This window comes from Protopterus annectens, chromosome 2.part2, assembly GCF_019279795.1.
Source record: "Protopterus annectens isolate FY-2018-M chromosome 2.part2, PAN1.0, whole genome shotgun sequence".
Taxonomy (NCBI): Eukaryota; Metazoa; Chordata; order Ceratodontiformes; family Protopteridae; genus Protopterus; species Protopterus annectens.
Genome location: NC_056730.1, coordinates 789,654,719 through 789,669,756, shown reverse-complemented (window position 1 = coordinate 789,669,756; position 15,038 = coordinate 789,654,719).

The window sequence follows — 15,038 nt, the reverse complement described above, 5'->3', positions numbered from 1 at the left end:
TTGTCTGTGTGCTCCATCCCTGCCTGGGGAGTTGACAGTTAATTGTCTGTTGTTCTGGGAGTGTAGGTTGTGTTGTTGTCATGTGGTGTTGGTATCGCCTGCGTGTGTGCTTCCTGCATGTATTCCTCCATCACATCGGTGGTATATCTGCGGTTGTTTGTATGTGACGACTATCCCTCGTCATTCTGTCCCAGATATTTACAGTCATTGTGGTCCTGTACTTGGGATGGCCTGTTTGCCAGTGGTTGCCACCTATTCAAGTGGCAATTGCTTGTTTGACACTTGTAGAACAGACAGCGGTGTTTACGGGCCGATACGTGGCCATGGTCAGTACCGGGGTAGCAAATGCGTATTTCCGCGGTACATACCTATTGCTGTGTGACTTTGCTGATGTATCGTTTTGCAATTAGCATAGCAATGTCATACATACGGTCATGATTAGTACATACGTCCTTTCCATTTCATGTGGGGTATATTCCTGTGGTACATTCTGGGACATTTTCACTTTGCATCGTTATACGTCGCCACATGCCTAGCCAGGGTGGGGCTCTCAGTACTACTTTGGGACTACTGGTGTACATATGCCTGTGGCTAGTGTACTGTATGCCTACACATGTTATTCCACTCCGCCTCTAACATGGCACCAACATACACATTTTACAGAGGCACACACATTACACTCGCTGAAACACACGGCACCCTCACCGCACACATACACATACTGCGGCAGTCACAGGGACGGTTGCACACAGTACCTGCGTGGGCCACATCACCGGCGGCAGTGTCTACCTCCCCCCTCATATCATCATAGTATTACCCGCGCATGTACTGTTACTGTACTGTGGCCTGGCGATCATTCCGACTTGCGGTTATGCATTTCGGTATGTTGACCTTTCCATGGGTGGCGGTTTCCTCTTCTGTTAAACCTCCCGGATGCTCAGGTTGTCTTTCACTATGTATACTATGTACAGATATCGCGTGTTACTTCTCTGTCACCTTACATCCCTCTGATTCCCTGTCTTACCTGTAGTACTTATATGTATATGTGTACATATATTTCTATATATGTAATTATATCTATCTACATATCTGTATATGCACATATCTACATGTCTATATGTATACACCTTGCGGCGAACGTGGCAGCATACAGCAACGCCGTCTGCTGTAGGACCCGCATACGGTTCAGGTGTTGGCGTTCCATGCTCCGCTGGCTGTTGGGTGTACAGTGTTTGGGTGCTGCCTATGTTGGAGTCACACATGGGGCCACCCATACAGTACACTTTACGGGTGGCCATGTTTGTGTGCCGTCCATTTCACTGTGTGTGCAGGTAGGGAGGTGTCAGTCCATGGGGCCTACGCTGTCAGAGTATGTGCTATACGTTCCCTCTTTGCCAGGGCATAGGCATATTGGGTACGCCTCCATCTGCCTACTGGGGATGGCACAGTGTGTTCATGGTCCTGAACCCTCTGTGCCTGGACTGGCCTTGGCAGTTGTGGTGGGCTTTGTGGCCCTTCACCATTATGTCCCTGCAGCAGCTGCTTCCGCAGGATCATATTATGTAGCATGGCACATACTATGAATATGTGGGCACATGTGCCTGGAGAGTACTGCAGGGCTCCACCAGATGTATCCAAGCACCGGAACCATGATTTCAGCATCCCAAACATATGCTCTATGATTATTCTGGTTTGTGCGTGTGCCTTATTATGGCGTTCTTGCATGTGTGTGTGTGCATTTCTGATGGGAGTCATCATCCATGGCTCCAGTGCATAGCCAGCATCCCCCACAAGGTGGCCTTGTGGGATGTCCCCCCTGGCGAATACCTGGTACAGCTGTGAGGCATGCCAGCTATGGGAGTCGTGGTAGCTTCCAGGGCTGCCAGCACACACATCCATGATAATGCCCTGCGCATTGCACACAACCTGGCAATTGATGGAGGGGAATCCCTCGCGGTTTATGTAGCGTCTACCTTGCTCCCCAGGTGGTGACTTGATTTGTATGTGCGTACAGTCTATCGCACCCAGTACCTCTGGGTATTGTGCCACACGGTGGAAGTGGCACATATTGCTAGCCAACTCCTCCTGAGATCTGGGGAAGTATATATGCTCATTGGCATGTGGTAACACGGCATCCAGAAACTGGTGTAGTACCCTGGATGCTGATGCCTGTGAGATGCCCATTATATCCCCAGTTGGCCTTTGAAAGGTACCTGTGGCCAGTATTCACAAGCTTACACATACCTTTGTGTCCACTGGGATGGGCTCCCCTCTGTTGTTTCTTGTTCTCAGGCGTGGCCGGCACAGCTCCACTATTTGCTGTAACGTGTCCCTATCCACCCTGTAACGCTCTACTATCTCCAGGTCTTGTAGCCCCTGGTAGGTTACCCTTGGTCTGAACACTCTCCTTCTCTTCTGAGGCCTACGGTAGTTGTCGGCACCCTCCTCCACAACTCCGTCTGTCTCTAACACATGCTGATGGATCACGGCCACGGCACCCAACATGTACATTTTAAAAGTTCCCCGTGTGTTTACACCTATGGTGCAGCGTTTGGGAATACAAGGCTGTGTGTTGTGTGCATTCACACTTTATACTGTTGTGCTGTACACCTGGTGATGTCATAGGGTGTGTCTGTGCGGCCGTATCTGGGGATTATCTTCCGTGTTTTACCGTTGGCACTGCAACACTGTTGCCTTTGGTGTTGCATTACTCTTGCCTGCAATGGATTAGCTTTCGACCTTCCCTTACTGTTTCTGCACGTTGCACCTACTATTTCCTGGCATGCATCCTGCAGAGCCCTGTCATGTAGTTTCTGGGACATGGCATATCGTGCGTTTTGTGTGCCGCCACCGTTATGCTGCCTGTCTACTTGGCTCTGCTGTGTCAGGTCTTCACTCTTTGCAATCTGCTACCTCCCCTACTTTCTTTGCATTCATATGCCTCCCCTATCCCGTTTTGCAGGTTTCTGCATGCAGAGTTGTCAGCTGCCACCGATTGGCCTTCGTGGGTTGATTACTGTTGATTGCTCATTACTACTCCAATTACACTGCTTCCGCATTTCCTCATATTCTCAACATCACCTTCCTGTATCCAATGTTATTTGCGGGGCGAGCGTCACATGACTGGGTTAAGGGAATGTAGTCATCCACGTGCACATGCACCTCTGCGCGCATTGTGTTCTCTCAGCTCAACTATTTCCCCACAAGCCGGTCCTGCAGCTGTGATGTGCAATGTACAGCCCAGGTTTGCTGAGCTCCAATGTGCTTCCTCCTACAGTGGCACACCCCTCTGCAGGTGACATGTATTCCCTCTGAGCCACTCCTTGGTGTATTACCGCTGTGCCGTTTGGTACAGCCTTATGCCGGCGGGGGGTTTGCAATTCAGTATTATCTGCCTCATTTGCATGGCATTGACTACTAATTCATAGTTACCACGCCGAACACTGCCGCGAATCCTTGGCAACCCTTGCACCGTGGATGTGGCTTTCCATGCATACCATGGTGTATTGTGGCTGTGAAGCTGATGTGTATTACACTGCTGTTTTATGACATTGTCGTATTATTTCATTGTTTAGCACCTTCCGCAGACAAGTCCTGGGGTTCTGCTGTGAGTTTCTGTGGACATACCATTTATGTTATTATTTACATGTTGTGCATGTTTTCTTTTGACATTCTCTGTGTCTTTCGCCATTGGCATATGGCAACAGTGTGATACCTGACGTTGACAGCCTTCCGTTACTCCTATGTTATGTTTGGGTAAATGTAAACCGTTTTTTTTTGGTTTACATTGCCGTGCCCTTATGCTACGCCTGCGCCACTTTGTGGATCGCTATATGCCTTCATTTGCATGGTGCAACACCGCACATGGGGTGTTTAGCATACCTACGCCGGAGGCGGCGCAGATCTGGCGCACACCGGTAGTGCACGTGGGATTGGATCATACCTGAAACGCTCGGCGGCCATATTTGGCATTGTAACGCCTACGCTATGCGTCCGCCTGGCGCAACGTTCATGAATCCCGGGGATAATGTTTTCTTAAAGTAGATACTCTGTATCTTTATTCAATTAAATTAATACTGTTTTGGAGCTTTTCTCCCCAGGCCTCTACTGAAAATGGACATATATCCAGCTAGACTAGCCCGGTCAACAAATGTAAAGTAAAAATAAATAGATAATTAAAAACATGTACTATATTCCAGTACAACTACATACAGAAACAAATAAAAATCAAACCATATTACACTTTTCCAAATACAAGCAGGGGGGCAAGCCCCCTCCCTGCATCCCCCATGTGGAGTTATGTTGTAATATAGCAAGTAAGAAGGGAACATGACAGAAGTTACCTATGAAACTCTGGTAAGTATTTGAGAGATACATAGTAATATGTAATGTTTTAACAGTGAAGTAGTGTTCCTAAGAGAAGGTTGAGGATAGTTTTTTACAATTTAAACAGACAGTCATGAAGTGCAGATCGGTATGTTTGCCATTTTGTTCTGTGTAGTGCGATCTCGGAGTTGATATATTCAAGTAGCAGGGGGAGTGGGGGATGCAACCTCCCATATGGGGGGTGCAGAGGTATATTGGAGAAGTATAATATGGTTTGTTTTTTATTTTTTTCTGTATGTAGTTATGCTGGCATATATTAAATGTTGGTTTCCTCTGCTATAGTATTCAATGTTTTGAGTTTTCAGTGTTTTAAATTTTCAAGATTTTGGTCTCAGTGTATTGAATTTCAATGTTATGGGCTTTCAATGTTCTAAGGTGAATCCACACACACACACACACACACACACACAGATATATATATATATATATATATATATATATATATATATATATGTATATATATAAATATATATGGGTTTCATTGATTTGGTCAACAGGGCAAACTTGGAGTTTAGAGTTTGGTTGGCTTATGTTTAATCAAACACATTTGGTCAACTATACAGATAGACAACAGGTATGCGAAGTCGACAGTCCCTGAGTAGGGGGATTTTCCCTTTCTCAGGGATTGTGCGATCTTGGAGTTAGTATTTATAATTAGTGAGGGGTGAGAGACCATAGCCTCCCACATGCAGGGATGTTGTTTATGTTTTGTTTTTTTTAAGAATTAATATTTGCATGCTCTGAACAGCACAGTTAGTACATGCATACTAGGAAGCTGACTTTTCTGTTTTCGATGCTGAGTGGTTTACTTCAGGATGTCAACATTTGTGTCAGTGGATTAACTGAAGATAAATCCTAACAGATAATTGCATGGATAAATACATAGACAGATATAGATATCTTTTGATATATAGAGAGATATGTTTTCTTGTATGTATTTCAACAAAGTTTAGTGTTATTTTGTTTAGAATAAAAGAATCTGTTACAGTTTTAATTGAGAACGCTATTCATATTATCTTAAGGAGTTCGTCATTCTTATTTATCATTATGTCATATAGTTTGGTAACCAACAAAGTATTTGAAGAAAAACAAAAGCAAGTAGTGTGGAGATGCAATGTATGCAATGCATGTTATGATAACAATTCAGAGCATTAGATGTCATCTGATATACTCCATGGTTATTTTGGCCATTAAGTGTATTTTTGCCTATAAAATTGAGTGGGAATAGGCTGGACCCTATTTAAAGGGTCCAAGTGTTATATATGTGTAAATCAAAAGTCCAGGTTTCCTGTAATGATCACACAGACACAAGGAAATATATGATTAATGCAACAAAGTCTATATTCTTGAGACATCAGATACCTGATATCACACTAACAAATATTTGCAGTATGATAAGTCAGGAATTCATAACATTTGTGTCGTGCTGGCACTTCATCTATATCATAACAAGTCCACTGGCTGTTCAATGAACAGGGGAACATTAATAACCAGATGGGTAGTGACTAATAGCATAAGAAAACATTTTTGTAAAGGCTATAAAGGTTGTCACATTGCTTTTCTGAAACAGAGGAAGACTCTACTGCAGGATCTTAGTCTTTCTTGACTTAACTCTAAATGTGCAAAGGGAGGAAATGCACATGGCCTGCTTTAAATTCATTACCAATGCCTAAAAATTGAACCAAATGAATGAAGTGTTGGAGAGAAATCAGGTGATGAAAAATAGTTTGAAAGCAGGTGTAGAAAACTACCAAATCTGTGACCTGCAGACAAACTAAGAATATAAAAGCCATGAAAAAGTTTGCAAACTGAATCTGCCATTTTGTTTATGATGAAGATGGAAAGGTGTATTGCAGACATTCCAGAAATTTTTATTAGACAGCTGCATCAAAGTTCCAGGAAGAAGAGTGACAAGAAGTGACACAAGAAAAGAGGAAATGTGAGAGATAAGACATGAGAATCAGAGTCAAAGGGAGGGAGAGAGGGAGTCTCATGAAGTCATGCCTCTAGTTAATTATATCATACTGTAAAAACTGTTGCAAACCAGAGACAACAGTCCTATGAAATATTCTAGATATGATAGAACACCAAAAATAACATATATTGGCAGTTTCAGATCTAAACTTGATGTTATGGTCTGCAAATCCACATGTATTAAAGTCTCTTTTCAGAATTACAAAGACATGACATGTTTAGTATTAGATGAGCAGCATGCTTAGTGGCCACCTTTGGAGCAAGTGTGCATGACTTGCATGCTGTTGCCCTTTTTGTCAAACACAGGTAAGCCAGTGGTTAATATTCTATCATCTGCATCAGTAGTCATTACTGACTTCTACCATGTGGACAGGGACACGACACAGGAGTTAGTAGACATATGCCTACTTGACATGGAATCAAGAGGAATGAGCGGACTGTCTATTTCAACAGACAATAAGCTATATACAACACTAACCATCCTTACTACAGGGACCTTTCAATATCTAACAAGGGACACATTAGGAATTTCATAGGCATCAGTCTTGCAAATTCTGTAACAGTCTCATGTCATGTAATAGCATGTAGAAAAACATATTTGAGCTCAATGGATAGATGAGCAGGGAACCAGTCCTATGCAGGCATTTTATGGCATGTCCTTTTCGCAGACATTCTGTGGTCAATAACTGAACTGACATTTCTATTCCAGTCCCCACTTGTTTCCCATGGAATCTGGTATAGCAACCAAAACAGCTTCCATTACATCAACTGCCAGGTGATGTGCAGTGTTCAGAGTATTCTAAACATTGTGCCTCATACAGTTCTCATGAAAGTCACATCTGGTACACATATGACCTCTGCCAGTGTTTCATGCAATGTGATGTTTCACAGCTCTGCCTAGTTGTTAGGTTCACAAAGTGCAACCCACAGACTCCTTGATATGCCAGTCTCTTGTATGTAGACAGCAGGTCACTCACAATGGTGTTCATTGTTGTATGTTGCAAGTGTGGCAGTATGTGTCTTGAAACCATGGATAATGAACCTGATTTGCAGCCCCCAGGCCATGGTAGAATTGTTTTATAATTTCATACTGTTCCAGTCATGGAACATCATTAAACATGGGTTTATACAGTTGAAAGTTCAGTTCTACTGCTTGGACACATTTGTTGAAACACTGCAGTATGTTCTGGAAACATGCAACAAGGTATTTGTGGTATGTATCATTCCTCACAGTGTTGTACTATGATGACAATTACAATATGGGAACACTACAGAAATGACAGACATAACTGTGACAGCAGTAGAGAAGGAATTTCAATGAAGAGATTATGGAAGAACTGACTGTAGAGGTATCCCATGCAAGGCAGAGGCAGGCACATTACCACCACTTCTTTTCAGTATATTCACCAATAACATTAGTTCGGCCACCACCCTAGCTTCACTAATCCAATAAGCAGATGAATCCACACTCATATGTGCTGCCCTTACTATACAACAGCTACAAGACATTACACAAAAATCCTTCACTGCAATTGAAACATGGCTCTCCAACTCACAGCTCATTCTAAACCCTAGCAAAACTAAGCTTATGATCTTTCAACCAACTAGATTTTCAGACTCCCTCCAGCATTCCTCATCACTGCCAAAGATAATACTATAATTACACCCGAATCCCAATCAAAACTGCTAGGAGTGGTAATTGACCATAACATGAGATTTGCCCAACACATATTGCAAACAATCAAGAAGTTACACAAAAAACTAAGAACCTAACATAGAATAAACAATTCCTATCCAATAGTACCAGAATAGCTATTGCCAGAACCCACCTCCTATCCACACTCCTTTATACTTCTTCTATACTTACTTATACTTTTTTTTAAGAAAACAGACCTAGAAAAACTTTAAGTATGCTATAACAAGATAGCAAAATTTTCTACCAACTCAATGCACAGGTCACACCACTGTCTTGCTCTAAAAGCACTCTTCTGGTTAGAATTGCCCCAGACACTTTCTTATAGTCAACTGGCAAAAGCTCATAAAATTCTTCACCAGCCTGAAAAAACATCACCCATCCAAAACATAATAGTACCTTACTCTAGTAACTGAACACAACGATCCACCTGCAAATCTTTACTAAAAGTAACCAGGTCTACAAATACAGCAGGAGCTTCCTAATACTCTAGTCATTTAGCAAAAATCTGGAATGCACTACCAGATTCTATTTGATCCACAACAAATACTACTCACTTAAAAAAGCTACTTAAAATCACATATCAAATACATGGCTCTGCTCTTGCAATTGTCCTGATAAAATTAAATGTATTTAATATACTACCCCAAGACCCACTGTAAAAACAATGCATCAGTCATGCCACAATATTGTAGTACTATAAATTCCTCTTACTGTTCAAAACACTACTAACTCTGCAACTATCATCCACACCTACTACTAACCATTAAGAATTTCTTTCCCTTCATAACTATGTAAAACAAAAATAGCTCAATAGTATATTACTCACAAATACTGACTACATAAAAAGAAACAAAAATGGCAAATTTTGTATATCTAAAAACTAGAAATAACTGTTAACATAGTCCTACTACTATGCATATGTTTATATGAGTCTTAAATGTTCTGTTTTCAATGCCAATCAATGTTATGATTACTTTATATGACATTCTATCACTGTTTGACTTAATTTTACAACTGTATACAAATGTATTAATCATATAATGATTATGTCTATGTACACTATTACTGATTTGTCTGTGTGTGGAGCTTTTATCCATGGCCCTCCGCTAAAAATGGGTGCCAACCCAGTCTGACTTTCCCAGTAAATAATTGTAAAATAAATAAAAGAAATAAACAATACATTGTGTCACTTGAAAAGAAACAGCAGCTGGTCCACAGCTAGAACTGTGACAAGGACAACACATAACAGAACTGCTGTATATAAGAACACACCCTGGTTATGCTGTGCAATATATTGACTGGCCATTTTGTGCAACGGATATTATCACACCCCACACAGGTCATGTGATAGGCAGGACACAGTCACCATTTATGGTGGCGAGTAGTACAGTGCAGTGTAATAGGGCAGCAATACAAACATATGTGAAAGAGTCATATGTGATGGATGCAGTAGCCACATATATGGCTTAGAAGTTGGGTGTGTCAGGGATCACATCTTCCAGGGAAGGGGATGAGTTGAATGCTGACCAAGTGCACCATGTGGCCTTTCAGTATGAGGACTGAAGGCATCCAGTCCAATGGACATTGCATGTGGCAGTATGCGTAAGAACACTATTGTGACCCTTCATGTGGTATGCCAAATGAATATTGGCATCCCTGACCCTGTAAATGGCTACTGGTAGGTGCTGTACTCAGAAGGGCTATAGGAAGTGGAATGGTATTGAACAGAAATAACCTGTGTGGCTTACCTGGTGGGTTTCCAATGTAGTACCTAGAAGAGCACTGGCCACAATCATGGTTATGCCCTATGTACAGGGACAGTGGCAGCCATGGACAGTGTAGACAGTGATACTGTCTCCAAAATGGTATATGCCATCTGTGTAAGTTTACTATGTAACCCTACCGCATGAATCCTTCATCTTGCATGGCCATAGATACACAGTTGCACACATCCTCATGACTCTTGATTGAGACACTACTGTCCTTGAAAGCTGTGTCTACTCCAAGTCCCTGTATGACATCTCACTCTGCATGCATTGCAGGATATCATTTAGTCCCTGAAATGGCTGCACTTCCATATTCAGGTCATACAGTACACTAAACATATGTGACACAGTTTGTGTAGCGGCCATATCTGCTTGGATCAGTGACCTCCATATCCAAGAATTAATGACTACAAACTAGGTGTCATTGTCAAAACCTCTTCTGAGACCTATACTCTTCAGAAAGAACAACGCCTTATTAATAGCTGGTGTACTGAAAATGGTCACAAATTAAATGCGAAGAAATGAAGTAACATTTAATTTGCTAAACAGCCTCTGCAATCAATATATAGTAAACAAAAATGCAGTCAAGAACTTGGGAATATGGGTTGACAGTTTCCTATCCTTTGATCATCGTATGGCAACTGTAGTCAGAAAATCCTTCTCTTTAACACAGTTAGTAGCTACAATTATATCACCAAGCTCAAAAGATGCCATCATTCCCTTATATTCAACACTTATAACGTATAAAGTACAATGCCCCCTTTGGGATATACCCCTTTCAACATAACGAATTAGAGAAGCCTCAGAGGTTCCTAATTAAGGATATAACCATATTTCAGGCTTATTGACTGTGTGCTACCAATAGTTCCCTTCATTTACTCAGTATCTTAAGGACTCCTTATGAGCAATACTAAACCTGCCATTAGATACTCTGTTGTCTTTGATCTCTTTTATATTTGGAAGTCTAATAGCTTAGCAAACAACAGAACCAAGGTCCTAAATCTTCACCAAAAGATAATTAGAACACAAAGGAGTGATAGAGTCATTATACAATGTGTCCCCAACCTCTGGAATAACCAGTCCTTCAAACAGAATCTAGATGGCTAGATGAATGGATCGGTAATATCAAAATTACCTTAGAACTAACTGGTCAAGCCCTACATGAAAAATAGGTTACGGACTGAAGGTGGATATTGGCAAAGCATTGCTACTCAGAAGACTAAATTGCCTTGATACTCGTATGAATTCTATGAATTCTTAGGTCCAGAAATGGTGACTTCTGTTCCTCATTCTGCTTTATAAGAATTATAGTTAAGCATGCTAAACAAAATGAAAAATAAACTTGCAAAGATCAACACAATTACATGACCTTTACCCTACATTTATAAAATCATAAATAAACTTGTAAATGAGGGTTCAATTAAATTGTGGTCTGCACAGTTAATTGTCTCATTTTTTAATCATTGCTACTAGACTGGCATATGACATGGCAGTCCTGTACAACAACTTGATTTACTTAAGGATACAGATATTGCTACTGGGAATATTGTTACAATATCACTTAGCTGTCTCTGCTGATTTAGTATTTCTTTGTCAGGAACAACTTTCCACATAGGATATGTCAACAAATTATAACATAATTATTACATTATAATAACACAATTATTAATGACTACATATTGATTGATGCCATTTTAGAGTCCACATTGTTGAAAATGCATGCCATTGTTGCCTTTATTGCTTATCTGTAGCACAAGTACATAACAGCGTCTTGGAAAGGTCAGCTGGCTGAATTAATGTTGTTCATTTGGTTTTAATTTCTGCACATACAAATTCATCATGGCAAATGAAAGCAATGGCTTGTAGGCCAGTATCACACAAGAGAATGCAACACAATATTGGTTAAAGTGATAAATATTTCCCCAGATAATGAAGATGTAAGAACTGCATGGTTTAATGGAGTTAGGTGTAGAGCAAATCAGACAGAGCTACAAGAGCACAGAACAGGGAATGGTGCATGGAAAGGTGACACATCATGTTAAATGAGCAGTAATTTGAAGAATAACACAGTGCTAAACAGCACTATAGTTAGACTATCTGGCACCCTGTGAAATTCCCAAAACTGGTGCCACTACCATGTTTTAGAAACAAAAAAGTTCTGTGCACTTGTAACTGTAGTGATAAAGCAACACGCTTGCTGCATATGTAAGCTGTAGCTTGCCACAGTTACCACCCACTGATAACCTTCTGAGCATTTCAGCTATAACATTAATATTAATTATGAAACTGCAATATACATACAACTTCTTAAATCATTTCCAGTCATGCCCCAGCTTGCTACAAGCACCTGCGTATTATGCCCTCTGACAGCTTGCTCTGTGAGGAAGCATTAGATGGCAGCTAGTAGAAGGTAAATATGTCAATGCAGCCATTTTATTATATAAATAGACAGCTTTTAGGTAGGTACTAGGCTGTCAGCCCTGGGGCCTGTACAAGCCCAGCCAAAAAGGTACCCTGGCTTTTGCCACCCAAGAAAATTATTTTCCTGTGCCACTGTCAAGCAGAGCCACAGAGGTGATCCCCGGGGTGAATTTCTTATTTCCCATCCAATCATCAAGATTTTTCTTGAAGAGTGCTAATGAGGAGCTTTGTTTGATATAGATAGGTAGTTTATTCCAGAGTATAGGAAGTCTCTGGGACAGGAATCTATCCCTCTGGCATGTTCTGTTTATTGTGGTGACAAGGTTTAGGTCCCTAGAGAGTGTAGCTCGGAAGGATTGGGATTTCTTTAAGTGGAGCATGTCCAACAGCTCTGGGTTTGACATAGCTTTGTATTTTAGGCAGAGATCACCTCTGAGTAGGTGATATGCAACGGAGTAAAGCTGGAGTTTTTTGAGACGGTCTGCGTAGGGCATCTGTTTGAGGCTGGTAATCCTCTTTGTGAGGTATTTCTGTGGCCTTTCCAGTTGTTGTAGATGTCTTGTGAGGTACATACCAAAAGGAGTGTTGTACTCTATTCTATAATGGGTCTAATGAGTGATGAGTAGAGGGGAACAATGACCTTTTTTTTTCTGGGTGAGAAACCTTTTGTGATGAGGTGTGCCACGTCAAAGGATTTCCAGACTACTGTGGCGATGTGATTATCAAAGGAGAGACTACTGTCCACCTGTATCCCAAGGTCTTTTATCACACTTTCAGTGTTAAGTATACTACCGCCTATGTTGTAGTTCAAGGGTACAGAGTTTTTACCAAAGGGGATGACAATGCACTTTTTAGCATTGAGCTTGAGGCCATGGCTTTGACACCAGGCATCTGTCTCAGTGAGGTCCTTTTGTAGGATGTCCACATTGTTAGGAGTTTCGATTATGGCTCCTAGTTTGCAGTCATCTGCGAACTTCATTAGCCGAAGACATTCTGTGTTAGCCTGTACTTCAGAGAAGTAAATACCAAACAGGAGAGGACCCAGGACTGAACCTTGTGGTACTCCACTTGTCACTGGTCTGAAGTCGGATTTGGAATCTGTACTTTCACAGTGTGGGTTCAGTCAGTGAGCCAGTTGGCAACCCATCTTGTGACATAGGGATTTATACCTAGTCTAGTGAGTTTATCTATAATTCCAGAGTGGGGGATGGTGTTGAAAGCCTTGGCAAGATCTAGATAGGCTGTGTGAATCACCTTACCCTTGTCTGCGGCTTTGGTGACTGCTTCAAAGAAGTCTATCAGGTTTAGGAGACATGATCTGCCTTTTACAAACCTGAACTGGGTGGGATCCAGAGTTTGGAGATTACCAATGTCTTTGTTTATAAGTTCCATGATGATACTTTCCATGGCCTTGCAGACAAGGCTCGTCAGGCTAATGGGGCGGTATTTCCTGGGGTCCATGGTGGCTCCCCCCTTGTGGAGTGGGATAACCGTTGCTGTGCGCCATTCAGCAGGCACAAAGCCTGAGGTGAGGGTATGATTGAACATGGTACTTGGGTGGTGTGCCAGTTCGTTCTGTAGTTCGTGTAGAATGCAGCCTGGGATGTTGTCTGGTCCCATGGATGCTGTGTTCTTGGCTTTGGAGAGTGTGTTTTTTACCTGTGCAGCCATGATTACAGGAACTTTGTATTCTTCTGGTATACAGATGGGCTCTTTAGGGGGTGAGATGGGGGCAAAGTTAGCACTGAACCTATCTGCCAGGATGTTGGCAATATCAGTTGGATCTGTATATTTAGTGCCATTGTGCTGTAACTCAGAGCAGATCTGAGTGTTGCCATTGAGATTCTTGACATAGCTATCAAATGCTTTGTGGTTGTCTTTAGAATCAGTGGCGATTTTGTTTTTATAACTAGCTTTGGAGGATTTTATCAGGGATCACAGCTTCACACTGAGGCTGACCAGGGAGCTCCTTCACTTGTGGGATTTTACTCTCTTTTGCAAAAGTTTCTTTCTTCTGTTGTACAGTTGGTTTATGGCAGGGGACCACCAGATTGTCTTCCTTTTTTTGGAGGATAGCATCTTGGTTCTGTTTGGGATAGCATGATCCATGCACTCATGTAAGTGCTTATAAAGTGCAATTGTGTAGGATTCAGTAGTCGTAACTGTACTGTCCATCTGCATGGGTGTCATGAAGTTCACCACTTCTGTCTTAAGAAGCATGAAGTTGGCTTTGGAGAAATTTGTTACCATGGTTTCCTTAATGGAGGTGGAGGAAGGATGTGGATATCTATGGTAATTAGCTTATGATCGGTTCGGACCAATGAGGCGTTGACTTCAGTTGTGGAACACCAGTCACTCATATTGGTAATGACTAGATCTAGGATATTGTTGCCCCTGGTGGGGGTGTGGATAAGTTGATCCAGGGCATTGGAGTTTATGAATTCCAGAAAGTGTTGAGCGAAGGAGTTGGTACATGAGTAGTTTTCCCACTTAATGGTGGGGTAGTTGAAATCTCTCATTATTAGGGTGTTTGGTTGAACCCTAATATTTTCCAGTACATCAAGAAAAGAGGAGTGGGAATCCTGGGGCATGGTTGGTGATCTGTAGTAAGCTACAATTTGGATTGCAGTTTTGCCAAGAGTTAGTTGCACTTGGATAACCTCGGCTGCATTATGCTGAGCAACTAGCCTGAAGGTGTGGATATCCTTAATGAATATGGACGTACCTCTGCCTTTCGTGTTCCGGTCCAGGTTACATGGCTGAAAAGTGTGGTATGAGTTATAGCCTGGTAGTGC